Source organism: Natator depressus, chromosome 1 (assembly GCF_965152275.1).
Source record: "Natator depressus isolate rNatDep1 chromosome 1, rNatDep2.hap1, whole genome shotgun sequence".
Classification (NCBI taxonomy): domain Eukaryota; kingdom Metazoa; phylum Chordata; order Testudines; family Cheloniidae; genus Natator; species Natator depressus.
The window spans coordinates 198,641,331-198,657,115 of NC_134234.1; the positions used below are offsets into that span (position 1 = coordinate 198,641,331).

A 15,785-nucleotide genomic window follows, 5' to 3' on the forward strand; every position below is an offset into this window, starting at 1 on the left:
TTGTTAGTGCTAGGATTAGTTTAGTGCAGCATATTTTATTCCTTTTATATATAAAAATATTATATGTATAAAAATAAAACCTCAAAATCCTGAGAATTAAAAGTGGAAATATTCTCAATTATTTTCAGAACACTGAGAAAAATACTGATTATTCCACAACTGTCCATTACAGGGTTTCTTGCATCTTTTTCTGAAGTACCTGATCATATCCATTGTTGGAGGACACTTGAATAGATGAACATTGGTTTGATTCGGTATAGTATCTCTCTTACATTCCTATGTTACCAAGTCTGTATATCTAGCTTTCTACCTTAGGTAGTTATATGGTCTCCATTATCACAGTATCTGAGTACCTCACAATCTTTACTGTTTTTGCCCTCACAACATTGCTGTGAGGTAGGAAAGTGCTATTATCCCATTTCTGCAGATGGGTAACTGCGGCACAGAGTGGCTAAATGACTTACCCAAGGTCACACAGGAAGTCTGTGGTGGAGCCAGGTCTTCCAAGTCCCAAGCTAGTACCCCATCCACTGGACAATCCTTCTTTTCCCATTGGACCATTCTTATTTCCTGTATGGACTGGTTACCTAAGTAATTTACCTCACACAAACATGTTCTGGGGAGAAAGGAAAGGAGGGCCCTGAGTGCACCATGTGAAATAGCTTCTGTTTCTGTTCCAGTTCAAATCCTCTGATTTTCACTGTTAAATTTTTACTGGTTTGGTTCAAAACTGTGTGAAACCATGAACTTTTCCATGGTTTCTGCCTAAATCTTAAAGTGGCCCAAATCTCCCACGATACACAATGCTAGATGCCCTAGAACATTTACAAAAGTATCCCCGTAGTTCTAGTACTGGGACTTTCCCTCATGAAATAAATTAAGGGAAAACTATGGGAGAAGGGAGTGATAAAAAGGAACCTTACAGTAATTAAACAAAAATATATTACCCAGCCATGGAGGCCTTTCTATTACCATAAGAAAAGGAACCCAAATGAACAGTGAGTGAGTGGTCCCCAGAGCCAGTCACCCATTTCTAAAGTTGTTTAGATTCAGAAGAAAAGTGTTGTTGCAGAGATTATTCAAGTCCAAATGTTCCTGGGGAAGGTAGTTCCAGTAATTCTGGGAAGGAGGCCAATCCCTTTGGCTTTATATGTAAATATTTGAAAAACATTATTTTTATATACATATATTTTATACACATATACATATATGTCTTTACACTTCCAGCCTTGCAGAACTGCTATGAAAAAATGTACCACTTCAAGCACAAATATCTACTCACCAGAACCATGATAACTGACAAAAATTTTAAAAAAATAATGCCCTCCCACCTGTTAAGTTAGGTGCCTTAGACACAAAGGCCCCAACCCTAAAAGCTGTTCTGCTCCTTGGGTTTCAAGGATACACAGGTCAGAGGAAGCTACAGAAACCTCTAAAAATGATGAGAAGTAGCCTTTCTAGTCCTAATAAAGGCATGAACGTAAGGTCCATTACTTCAGAACTTTATAGGTCTAAACAAACTTTGTGTGTTCTATCCACAAGCTGGTAATCTCCCATTTTCAATGGTATAAAGTTCCCACTTCCTAGGATTTTAGGACACTGAGATATAAGAACTTAAAAACTAACTTTTTTTATCTACAGAAAAATCACTGGCCCAGGACTGAATCTTGCGCATCCCACAAAAAGTGGTAATTTAGTGGGAAATTCTACATTTGAGGGAGAGAAGAGAAACATTTCTGTGGGAGGCTGATTTTAATTAATTAATTAAATGGTGGACACTTGAAGCTGCTTGGGAGTTGGGACACTGGAATAAATCCTGGGTAGATAGACAGATTGGGGGGAGAGTGCAGGAGAGGCAGTCAAAAGTGGATGATAAATAAATTAATCCATGCCTCTGCAATTTATCACATGGCTATCACCTGCACATATGTGGTATACAGAAACATACACTAATAATCATATTTATTCCCCCACTCGCCCGACATACATACACACTTAAATTATTTCATACATATATACATAGAGAGCTTGATGAAATTCTTGGGCAAACAGTTTATTAGAAGAAAAATGCAGTTTCAGTCTAACTAAAACTATTAGTGAATTTGAGATTAATATTTTTAGCCATTCACAAAATGGCCAGAAGAGAAGGAAGTGGCATCGCTGCTCACCTGCCTTTATAAGCTTTAGCTCAGTGTTTTGGTCACTCATCTGGGATGTGGGAGATGCAGGTTCAAATCACAGCAGTGGAATTGAGCTGAAACAGACTTTCTAAATTCACCAAAAATTCCAACAAATTTCAGATTCGGTTTGACCTGAACCAATTATTTTTTCAGAACTGCCACTGATCTGAAACATCACTTATTCACCAGCTCTCTGTATACCCACATATAGATACACACACACACACACACACACATATGTATATTTTAATCTGTACCCACATATATATATCCTACGTGGAGGAGATACAAATATTTCCCAAATATATTATATATAATGCTATTTCTGTTAAATATTTATATCACTGCCACATGTAGGGGTATTTGTGTTTTAACATATACACACATAAAATGTGTAAGTTTGTGCATATGTGTAATCTCTCTGTCTCTCTCACACACACATACTCACAAATACACACACACACACACAAACTCACAAATGGAAAGACCAAGAGTAGAGCAGACCTTTTACAAAATATTTTAATAGTTATTTTAGAAATCTTCACCCAAAGTTTGAGGGTTTCTTTTCTTGCTATCTTACATTTTCTCCTGCAAAATACACCTGCTTTCTTTTCTTTTCTTCCCCCCAAACTAAATATTTCTTCCATCTAATGACTCTCTTTATTAGACAGCATCTAATTTGCATACATTTACATACAATTTAACTGCTAGCTTGTGAGAACAAAGAAATGGCTCTGTATTATACTGAAGGACAATACTCAGAAAAGGAAGGTATAAAAACCAGCTAGCTCAGTGGCTGTGTATTTTCTTTGTTTCAGAAATATCAGGATTTTTAAACACACCACTTAAAGGGTGAAAAAGATTATTTCATCAAACAATGAAAAAAGATACAGCGCAGCTCCGTTTTAACACATTTTCTCTCTGGCCTGGTTAATGGGATTTAAGGGTCCAAGGGTCCACTGTTTCCTTTACAGAATCTGATGGATTTATTTCTGTCACATATATTAGTTCATATTTTATTCTTATAACAATCTACATTGAAGCTCAGCTCCAATGCTAATTCAATACCACCTTTTCCTGGTCAGACTGGGATATGACCGAATGATCTTTGATAGACATCAAATACTCTGCCCTCAATGCCCAGCACTCATGGATTTTATAGAAAGGCTGCCAGGACTTTACCCTATGGCAACAAGTATAGAGATAATGGAAACTTACCATGTAGCTGACTGGGAATCAACAGGAAGGGAAGCAGGGCTGAGCTCCGCTTGTGAGAACAGGGAGGGACTGTGGTCAGAGTAAATGCAGGAGGTAAAGGAGAAGTCAAGCCCTCTAGTTCCCTAGAAGAAGAGGAGGAAAGAATTTTGAGACCTCATATAAGGGAAAGTCTTTAAAGAAAGAAGGCAGAGACTCCTGCCCATACCCCACCCAAACAAAGTATACACCATCAAAAGCCTTCCCTCCAAATCTTCACAATGGAAATTCCAGTTACACTGATTGGTTCAATTTTAAATCACTCTGGCCTCTCCGGCCTTTGACCTCTTCTCTTTGCTCAAAGGTGAAATTCTAGAATTTTACATTTTAAAAAGAGCATGGCATGTGGTCACTGAATAAGAAAAAATTCTCTAGTCATTTTGGGGCAAGTGAATGACCACAGGGGCCTGATCCCACAGAAATGTGCTACCAGGTGTAACACTTTCTAGTATGAGCAGATCCATTAAAGGCAATGGGATGGGAATACTCATGCTCAAGAACATTATGCCCAGTAGTAATTATTTCCAAATCAGGCCCAAGATTTGAAATCCTCATTGATCATTTGGGCTGCTCAGTTTCTCCTAGCCATATGTGACACCGTACAGAAGCTTTACCCGATTAACATGACGAAAGGGGATCACTCCCTAGTCAGACCCTGCACAGGTGTATGGTGCAGGTACTAACAACAAGGCAGGTCTGAGGACTGAAGGCCCAAATCAGGATCTCAGAGAGCGTACAGGAATTCTTTTTGTTCTGACTATCCCTTGCTGTGCCTCACTGGAGCTCTCGGCACATTACAAAATATTTACAAATATAAACTTTTAATTAGTGCTCGTTGCAATTTTTCAAAATTTTGAAAAATCTGATTTTTAAAAGAATTCAAATGGGGGTAATTCCCCCCCCCCAGCTATTTTTAATATATTTTTCAATCAGCTCTGCTTTAAATAGAGATATATCTCAACCAAACCTAATCCGCCCCCCCCCCCAGAAAAACACCCTTAAAAAGCAGTCTTTGCATCCTTTCACCTCTCCTGCTTGAGAAAACATGTGAGCCTTGCAGTGTGTCCTGAAGTTTACCAAAAGCTGAAGTTTGCCAGATGCTGGGAATGGGCAACAGGGAATGGATCACTTGATGATTACCTGTTCTGTTCATTCCCTCTGGGGCACCTGGCATTGGCCACTGTCAGAAGACAGGATACTGGGCTAGACGGACCTTTGGTCTGACCCAGTGTCGCCGTTCTTATGTTCTTAAAACCTGGTTGTGGCAGAGCAAGGAAAGAAGGAAGTTCCAAAGCTAAGGATCCCTTATAGTTATATCCCTTAAGGACCATATCTGCAGCCCCCTATTGTTAAAACCTTTGGTTTGTTAGTTTGAGTGTCTTGGAGGGTTGTGGCTTGGATCCCACTGGTAGTTGGGATCCAAGTCATTTAGGGTTTTATAGGTCAAAGTCAACTCCTTAAACTTCAACTGAAAATCAGATGACAGGCCATACAGCTCATGCAGAAGAAATGCAATATGTTTTTGATGAGACATTCCACTTAAAAGGCACACTACCACAATTGCCACGTAACACCTTGAATTAGCCTCACGTAACGGGCAATATAGTAATCCTATCTTGAGGTGATAAAAGGCAAAGTCCCAAAATGAAAGGATGCAACCCTCTTGCCAAGAGCAAATGATAAAAATCACAATTAGCAACCACTACTACCTGAATATCCAGAATCACCTGAAAACCCAGCAAACCCAGCTCGGGAAATGCACTTAGAAACAAACAGCAGGAAAATGTCAGATATTGTACAGTTATAATACTGAGTACTTGCTTTGGCTAGTTCCCCAACTCTCTACGCATTACCTCTTGCTTGGAGCGAGTGTCAGCTAGCTAGCCCTCTTACACACCACCATCTCTGTTGAACACTGAGCAAGTCACCCCACAACGCAGGTAAAAGTGAAAGGGATGGGAAAACAACACTCGATATCAACTGCATCCTGAAAACAATGCAATCCAAACCGCCTCACTAATCCTTTTATTTGCCCCATATACATGTAAAACAATAGGGATGACAAAATAAAAACCCACAAACCTTCAATGAGAGTGCCCTCAAGGAAGATAAGCAATCATCCAACACTACCCCCTGGGATCTCTCAGGAAAAAAAAACCAACAGTCTCTCTCATGAGCTACCTCACCAACACAGCGGCCACAGATGAATCACCATCAGTGGTACAGAAGGCAGGTGACAGAGCTAAAAGAATCAATACATACACCTCATCTTCATCTATTTTCAGCAGAAGATCAACAACCAACATGACCAAAGTCACTGCTATACTACTTTCACAACTAAATCAGTTCTAACGGGGTCAAAAAGACCAGAGGACGCTAGATACTTTACAGTACCACTGAAGTTGTTTCACCATAATTTCCTAAATAATCTCCCTTCAAGGGACTGGAGCAGATGACCTATTAAGGTCCCTTCCAGTCCTACATTTCTATGATTTCTATGATTCAAAGGTAGTTTGGATACCTTGTTTGGGAAGCAACATTAATTCTGCATTTCTTGGGTTACTAGCACTCGAAGGAGTCTTTTTTGTTTCATGCTCTAACATTTTTGACGGTAATATGCCTTAAAACCAATGATATGAGCCTGAAACTTTAACTTCACTTTAACAATGATTTTTGCATGTTTAAAAGGTTAAAATCATGTTTGGTTCATTAGAATTATTTTTTATATATTTTTCTGTATACACAAAGGTCTGATTCTCCTCCTTTACTGTTATAAATCCAGGGTAATTCCACTGAAGTCAACTGCGCTACCCAAGTATGAAACTGTTGTAAGCAAGAGGAGAATCAAGTGCAAAGTGTTTTGCTACTTATATAATGTGTACATAAATTAACTCTTGCCTTTATAAACCTCTAGGTTTGGTGTTTTGTTTCTGGTTTGGGTTTGGTTGTTTTTTGTGGGTTTTTTTTTTTTTTGGTACACAGCTGTTTTATTACATTTTAGATTAGATTTTACAGGTGGAATTATCAAAAGCAGCAGTGGCCTAACTCTGATTCTACTTAAGTCAATGTTAAAATTCCTCTTGACTTAAGTAGAAAGAGAGTTAAGTCAACTTTCAAAATTAATAGGCACTAGGTTTAAAACAAATATAAAGAAGTACTTCTTCGGACCACACACAGTCAATCTGTGGAACTCTTTGCTAGGGGATGTTGTGAAGGCCAACAGCATAACAAAAAAGAATTAGATAAGTTCATGGAAGATAGGTGCATCAACAACTATTAGCCAAGATGGTTGGGGCATCACCCCATGCTCTGGATGTTCCTAAACCTCTGAATTCCAGAAGCTGGGACTGGATGACGGGATGGATCACTTGACAAATTGCCCTATTCTGTTCATTCCCTCTGAAGCATCTGGCACCAACCACTGTCAGAAGATAGGCTACTGGACTAAATGGATCATTGATCTGACCCAGGCTGGCCATTCTTATGTTCTTAGGTGCTTTTAAAACTCCCTACTCACATCCAGTAAATTTCCATTTTGGGTCTGCTTTTTGTAGCTACAGTGATAGCACTTATAGCTTTGTCCATTTTAAGAAGTATTGACAGTTCCCTTTTAAGTATGGGGAATATTTCTCAAACAGGTAGAATCTTTCAACATGGAAGAAAATTTTAAGATGTGGCCATTATGATGAGTTAGGTTGTTGAGGCAGAACCCTATTCTCCCCACCAAGGTTCACCTCAACCAGCTAATCTGTATTAAAGTACAATTTGCCCTGTTTACACTGAGATTTTAAAACATGTTAAAACATCCAGACACCTTTTTTTGCTATTCCAGACAAGGTCTATCTGAGGAATAATAGTGAGTGGAGAAGGCTAGAAGTCTAACCAGACCTTCCTCAAAACATGCTTCCATAACATCTCAGAGAAATCAAGGTAACAACCCTTAACCCTGAGTATTATACAGAAAGAAATTTGTGTCATTTGGTGGCAGCATAAGTTTAAAATTTGTCCACTGAAAACAAAAGACCAAATTTCCATATTTAGTTGCATTTTAGGCCTGCACAGGCTGGATATTGGCACTAGCTACCATACCAAGTGATATTTTGTTCAAATTACAGGATAATCCTTTTAATTGGGACACCCTGGTGGATGGCCTATTGTCTTGATTAATATGTTGTCTCAATTAAGAGAAGCAGCCATTTGAAAAAAAATTGTCTAAAAAGACTTGAAATGTAGTAAAATTCTGTACTGAATAAAAATACAAGTATAAAAATGATTTATGCTGTATTTAATCTTTATTTCTTCTTCTCTTAACCTTTATTTGGAGACTGCTATATTAAAAGATTAGAATTTAGAATTTCACACCCGTTAAACACCTGGTTAAACACCACTTAACCCACTAGCACTAGCCAAATGTGTCCCCATTAAGCAGAAATATTGGCAACGCTGTCCCTATTAAGCAGCATCCATTATCATTCACTGTCATTAGGCTAAATCATTTCCCTGGGACACAATCTAATTTAACAGATTTCTTGATTAAGAGCATCCTGATTAAGTGGAAAATACTGAATCAGTAAATTTGCATGTAACATGTGAAGGCTTCTGGCCACTGAAGTCCTATCCCATCTGTCTGGTTTGCAGGCCAAGCTTGGAATCCTGGGTGTGATGTCCTGTACCTAAGGAATTGCCTAGGAGAATTGCACATTCTAACAGGGCTGGGGGAGTTTTCTAGGAAGCAACTGGGCCAATTAACAGAGTGCAGAACTGATGGAGTTGGACTGAGATTCTTTCTTGGAAATGCTCTTGTGAGACTAAATACTGTTTCCCTTCTTATGGCTTTGCATCAGTGTAGGAAATCATCCCTGTTTGATTGGCATAGGGGGGTTAATTTATTGGTTACACATATAGCACAGTGTCTTTTATAATCTCTGTAGTATTAAATTGTTCATTGTTTGTTTAATTTTGTGTGTGTGTGAATTCAGTGATGGATTGACAAGCCCAGAGAATAAAGCTCTCCATTCATACATCATGTATGGCACAGACAGTGGGAATGCAAGCTTCCCAAATATGCTTCCCAATGTGCTTTAAGACTGTTCTGTAGAAATCATCTGCATGGGTGAAAGAGGAGTCTTGTCTCTATGATCCATTGAACCCCCTGGCCTCCACTGAGACTGCAGACAAGGCTGTCAATAAGTGCCAGGTCTCGTGGTAATTTATGTTATGTGGGAATTTTCCAGGAGGAAGCAGACTCAGCAAGTCATTTCCAGGTAAGGTCACCAAAATCTCACCTGATGGTGATTACTTTCCATTGCTACTAACCTCTTATGTTGGTCCTCAACAGTGACCTACCCACAACTGGAAGGTTCAATCTCCCATGCCCAATCCTGTGTGGTTCCACTTTAGTGTCTGCTTATTAATGGAACTCAGTCACCCTCACCTGGTACTGGTGATGGATTAGATCTGCCTACTGAAAGTATGTTACTCCGGGGCAAAATGTTGACATAATTTACATTTGCTTGGATGGTTAACTGAATCAAAGAAAAGGGTTTATACTGGGGGCTGAAGGGCCATAGACTCCCCTTCCGCCCCCATCTGACCATCCTATTCCCCTTTCAGGTGTCCCCTCCCAGCAGCCTAACCCCCTGGCCCATGAGTCCCTACACCCATCGCTTCCAATCTGAGTGAGTGGCATTGCCACTCAGGTTTGGCCCAGACAAAAAGTGGTCAGGCCATGGCCCAGTTGGCCCCTGCCAGCTCTGTGGCCTATGGTATATGACTCCTAAAACTAATACTTTAAAATTAAATATATATATTTTAAAAATGAATAGCTCAACACTACACTCTGCAGTGCATATGTTACTTTATATGCTCTATAGTTACTGACCCAAAACTGTGGTTATTTCCCAGAGAACCATACATTCTGCAGATCCTTTTTTGGTTTTGATTGGCCTACTAGTGACCATTCCGATTACCTAAGTCAAATGTCTGCAACCTTGGTTATTTCTCAGTCACTACTAAGGTAGCTTACAAAAGACTGCTTTCTAATGTGCTACTGCTCTCTGTTTATATATTCATATGACACTTATCACTGTCTCTCTGAAGCAACTGATTGTCAGAGGGAGTGTGCATGCAAATTTCTACTGATGTCAATGAGAGCTGAGGGTGCTCAATACCTCTGAAAATCAGGCCCCGATCCACTAAGGGACTTAGGGGTTTTAGGTGCCACGAAAAATCCCTGGAATGACCTAAGATACACCAAGATTTAGTTAGGCACCTAGGCTCCCTATACAATAAATGGGCAGAGATAGGAACCTTAACACATAATCTGCAAAAGCCAGCATGCTAGGCAGGGAGCTGTGTAAGCTAACCAATGGGAGATGCCAAAGAGAGGGGTGTGTCCTAAACCCTGTCCCTCTCAGGAAGTGAGGCACCTATTTCTGCTTGTGATCCACCATAAAGAACCCCTCTCCTGGAGTCAGGTGGCTTAGGCAACTAAGTCATTTTTTATGAGAATAAGTCAGGCACCTACCTGACTCCACACAAAACAGGAGGGAAGGGGAGAAAAAGGAAGAGGTGGAGATGGCCTGTCTTTAGGGTGACCAGATAGCAAGTATGAAAAATCGGGACAGAGTGCGGGGGCGGGGGGGTGTAATAGGTGCCTATATAAGAAAAATCCCCAAATATTGGGATTGTCCCTATAAAATCAGGACATCTGGTCACTCTACCTGCCTTATATGCTTTAACTGAGTAGTCAGAGCACACACTGGGGATATGGGGGAGCAGTTCAGTTCCCCCTCTGCCTGATGAGGAGAAGGGATTTGAACAGCCAAACCACAGTTTCTAATGGTTTGTGTTAAAAAAGAAGAGAAGAGGAAAATCTTTAAGGCCCCGTGAAAGAATTTCTGAGCTAGATATTCAGCTGGCATAAATCAGCATAGTTTCATTGACTTTGAAGGCACCAGGTCCATTTATACCAACTGAAGATCTGGCCCTCTTTTTCAGGGCAATAAGGGGTCACATTCATAGTTGTATGGCCTATCATTACAAAACACAAGTCAATGCAATAGGATAGTATGGTGATTATTACTATGGAGAAGCCTAATATAAACAGACATAGATGGAGGAGGAGAATACAATTACACTAAAATCAGGAAATGAAGTGTTTCCACAGCACCTAGGTACTACAATAATGGACACCCTAAAAAGACATGGATAAATTAGATAAGTGATTGAGGAGAAAGGAACAGCATAGAAGAAGAAAAGAGTGGGTACGTGGGAGGTGTGGAGAGTGTGAAAGGAGGCTGGGAGAAATAGCAGGAGAAGAGGCAGATTTGGACTAGAGCAATGCTGTGCAAAGGCTTAAAAACAGGACAAGGACTTGACGCATAAACTTGATACAGAAAGTGAAGGGAATCCACTGGAGGGATATATTCAGAAATTAATGTTTCAATATGCCATCTTGTAATCTCACATCCACACCATGCTGTGTTGATACCATATTTGACCAAGTGCACCAGTGTGTTTAATCTGAATGTAAGATTATGATAGATCACACAATACAGGAAGGAAACCAAGTGACTTGCACTCCCTTTTCAAATCTTAGCATATTAAAGTTTAGATTGTGGCAGCAATACAATAAGTAAAGTCTACCAGACTCGCCACAAGAGAACAGGAATATTATACAGAACATCCCAGAACCACTTGGCCATTTGTTAGACATTAACAAACCCCTCATTGTGCCAGCAAGACTGTTAGAGCAGCAAATAAATTTGGTGCATGTGTTTTAATTTGATACAGCAAGGCACAGTCTGCCCAATTTTCTAAGGAGGGCAGAGGGACCCAAAGCACCTGATCACTATTAAGCCATCTCTTATTGCTTATGAAGAGGAGAGCCTGTATTGGCAGCGCACTGATTTCAGCGGGGAGGGACATGGTTGCAGGAGGAGAAGCATAAACCTGTTCCTGCTCACTACCAACAACTTTAATTCAGGCACCAGTAATGAGGTGGCTAGGTTGGAAGGGGAATGGGATACAGGATCTGGAGTGCTTTATCCGCTCCAAGACCAATGCTGGTTTTGGCACTACTTTCGCTCTAGCAAATTACAGAAAAACAAGCAGGTGCTAGCAATCTGAGAGACCACATGCCAGCTACAGCTGCTTCAAACTGATTCAATTACATCTGCCTGAATAGTCCCAGGACATTGAACTGGTTGAAGAGACCCATAGCTTGAAGGGAGACGAAGTCCATTCTGATTTTAGTGCCCTATTAAAATGAAGTGCAAGTCTCCCTTGGGGAAAAAAAGAAAAATTCAAATAGATCTGGAAGCAGGTGATCATTTCCAACCCTAGGGATAAGAGGGAAGCTTGGGGGGTAGCATGTTTGCACTAATGCTACAATATACTGAGAAAGCCCTTTGGAGCTCAGGCCTTAAAAATACTCTGAAACAGTCTGACAGCATTGCCTTGTTTCCCAAAACACTGGGTGCAGCATATTTGCTGAACATGCTCTTGGGATCGGGACTTCACTCCAAACCTTGTTTGTACAAAAAGGGGCCAAGCAGCTGGGAAATTCTGGAGTGCAGTGTGTCCTCGTTAGTTCCCATCTGCCATCAGAACTCAGCTCGTGGCAAGTTTGGCTAAGTCCTGGTGTTCTCAGGTCCAAATCTGGGTCATTTTTAATTACACTATACAGAATTCAGAGTGCAGTTTTTAAATCCTTATTATACAGCGCAGAAGAACGGGCAGCTCTCCAACTAATCAATTTTTTAAAAGTACATATATAAAAATTTTAAACCGGGCTAGACAGACAGTGGGTGGAAGAGAAAAAAAACGTATGAGTGAGTACAGGGGTTAGTTAAGAGAACTGTTAGCAAAAGTGGGTCACCGGCAAGTTCTATCTGAAAACTTCAAAGGAAGGGGAAAAAAACCTCTCTTCATTTATAAGACAGAGAAACTGATGTATACAATTCACATTGCTCTTAATGTCAGTATGAGTTACCCACAACAATGCAGCACAGTTTACTGTAAAGACAGGAAGGACGGTCTTGTGGACCTGGGTTCTATTCCTGGCTCTGTTACAGTCTCCTTGTGTGGCTTGGCACAGTTATTTCCTCACTCAGTAGAACAAGGATTATACGCCTTACCACACATAAACGTAGTCCCAAAAGGGGTTATGAGGTTTACCAGTTGAAAACTATGGTGGGATGCTTGGGTAGAAGGTGATAAAGAATTGCAGGATTATAATATAAATGCCTACAAAGATAATGCATTTTGGATTGTACAAGAAAGACTTAGTCTCTCCCATCCTATGTCCCTTCAATATCCATTGGTCAGGGTTTGAAAAGAACACAAGGTCGCTAGCAGAAATAATCATCATCATCATCACCACTACCACCACCACCACCAGAGGAAAAAAGTACTGCATATTGCTAACTGAAGAGAAATTTGGGATTAAGATTTGGCTCAGTATCCTATCTGTACAAATTGGGCCAACAGCTACTGTCAAAGAAGATGTCCAGAGACTACCATGCTGCAGATTCAAAAAAGCCAGAGCAAGTCTTCATTGACAGGTGCTGACATAAAGCTAGTTCAGGAATGGAGGAGGATGATCAATGAGCAGAGTAAATACAGATGAACTGAGACACACTTGTCTGGAAAGGTATAATATTCTGCCACCCTCTACTCCAAGCATTTCCTTGCTTGTGTTTCTAGTTTTGTAACAATAAATCATATGTATTAACAAACCTCTCTTAAAGAGGGTTTTAAACCCCTTGCTGTTGATCTTACTATCTCACTGTAGTCTTCACCTTGGACTTGACAAATTACAGAAGTTGTTAATAAAACAAAGGTGTGATACTTGATAGCCCTTTTTAACTGCTTCCTTGGCAAGTGCTGTCTGCCATGCATCCTCCAAATCCTTTGTTGCTAGATGTACCTACATTGCACGTAGCACACTGTGGCCCATCACAGTGCTATGTTGGGTAGTTCAAAAGCAACTACCTGAGACAAGACTAAGCAGCGAGGACAGGTCAGTAGTGGTGGCAGATGATGGCTCCTGCTGGGCATCCAACAGCTTAGACCTTTGAGAGTTCCTCACATGTTTGCAAACGGGCATGCAGATTGAGGAGCCGAAATTCATTAGGATGCGGATTTTTGGAGAAGTAGCATTATTTTAATCAAAGTCTATCCATCTTTATTAAAGACAACATCGGGCAAAACACACACACTCTAATACAAACACCCTAGTCATAACCCTCCTTTCCCTATCTTACGCTAATAAGAAGCAGTTTGTGAATGAGGGGGCATATGAAAATGTTAACACACAGGAGTGTACTACTCACTGAAAAGAACTTGTGACAAAGTAGGATTAATAAAATATTACAGAAAATTCATATGTATGCCTCAGTTTCTTCTATATTTTGCATGGCTACCCAGTGGGGGAAAAGGGACTAAGATTGCTCTCAGGGCAGGCTGGGAGACATAAGTGTGTATGTCGCCTAGCTGTCTGAGTATGAGTGGGTCATTAAAAAGGACTGGCCGAGGCTGACTCCATATCAATGGAAAATCCAAGAAGACAATGCAAAAACCAATCAACAGGATATTGGCACCTAGCAGCCAACAACCCAGAGGGAGATGGATTTCCCTGACTCTCAGCAGGGAAGCTGAGACCCCAGCTCGAGAACAAAGGAGTGAAGGTGGGAGGATAGAGTGTTGGCTTCTGGAGGAAGTGAGGATTCTGGACTCTCACCAGGGAATTGATCAAGGAGATCAGACAGAGAGATACAAAGCCTGAACACAGGGTTCATCTACAGCTTGGCTGGGGCTCTGGGCTAATCAGAATGGACGATGCTTTAACCTTCATTTCTCTGTGCTAACCTAAGGACTTGCTATACTGTGTTCCAGTTGATTTATAAACCCTACTGTTTTGACAACACTGCCTAAGTGTCACTTTAAATACTTAGTGTCTTGCATTAATCCCTGAAGAGTGTACAAGGAGTCTACAACTGTTGGACTCATTGAACGGAGCTCACGGTATGAAGCAGGAGTGCTGAAGCAGAGGTTCAGTCTTAGGAGGCAGTGAGGCCGCATGGCCTACCCTGGAGGAAGAGTGAGCCCCTCTGGGGTCTGGCACACTGAAGGGGTTCCTCCTACAGACTGTTCCAACGCTAGGGGTGTAGCACTGATCCCGTAGATCTGTGACAAAGCTATGTACTAACATCCACCCACTGCAAATAATGTTTATTGAACTTCTTAAATACATAGGAATGTGCCAGTCCTGTGTATGCACTTCAGTGTTCCCAAGGGGCTGGTCTCCTTACAGAGCCTTTCACTGTACAGACTCCATCTGAACACCTGCAGTGACAACAGGAACACAGCCTGGCCTATTAAACACACCTCACTTCACCCTTGTATGAAAAAAAGCTGCTCTATGAGATCAGTTCTTGTGCTCCAAACTCCTTAACACCATGCATTTTCGATTGTTCTTTTTGGGTGTTGGGCTGATTTAAGGCAGTGCCATTGATTTGTCTCAGGGTATAAGGATACATAATGGACATTCAAAGAGACATTACAGGTGCCACAAAACTACAGGCCATGAAGAGTTAAGTAACATTAGTTCCCTGGTATTGTTTGCTTTGCAGCAGTTAAGAATTTCCAGCAATGAAAAAAATGCCTGCTAACTTGCCTCACTGGAGGCTGGAAGTAGAGGCCTTCATAAGAAAGGTTCACCTTGCCAAAAAAGACCCAAGCAATCTGTATTTGCACATGAATTAATTTCATGAGTTTCAAGAGAAAATCATGCTCCATGTTTTTATTTGACTATTTTCCAGAACTTTTTCTCCCCCACCTATGATTTTGTTTAAATTTGCTTTTCACTTTCATCTGCCATGTGCCAGCCAAAGAGAGGTGTCTAATGCTGTAGTGTATATTCCAGTGCTCCAGCAGCCATTTCCTGGGCTTTGACCATCACCTGTGGTCCAATAGCACCACAAAAGGTATCACTCTCTGTCAATCCCACTGGCTGAATTATAAAGAAGAATGAACACTGGCCTCTGAAGAAACTTTGCATTCCACCTTCCAGACATGTGCAGGTTTTACAATGGAAGTCAGAACGTTGTTGTGTTACATCATCTCTATGTAAAAGGAATCAGTATATGAAAAGGCAACACATATCATCATGTGTCTAGTAAACACACAACACGTGACTTCCATGTACAGTGCAGCACAGCTATTATTACTGGCTTACAACATGCCCTAACCTAACAGAAGAGGTCTTACAAATATCTGCCTTTTGTGACTTTAAAAACAGTGGTATAGGATCAAAATGAATTTGCTGACTTCCTATGCTTCCATTAT

The 15,785-nt window shown here is 40.7% G+C and overlaps 1 protein-coding gene across 1 annotated transcript in view; it reads right to left on the reverse strand.

Annotated features, from left to right (window-relative positions):
* The window catches only part of ZBTB20 (zinc finger and BTB domain containing 20), a 617,628-nt gene that overhangs the window by 502,016 nt on the left and 99,827 nt on the right, over nt 1–15,785 (reverse strand). Inside the window, exon 3 of the mRNA XM_074974219.1 lies at nt 3,399–3,520. The gene's annotated coding sequence lies outside the window, so the exon portion shown is untranslated. The remainder of the gene's footprint in view (nt 1–3,398; nt 3,521–15,785) is intronic.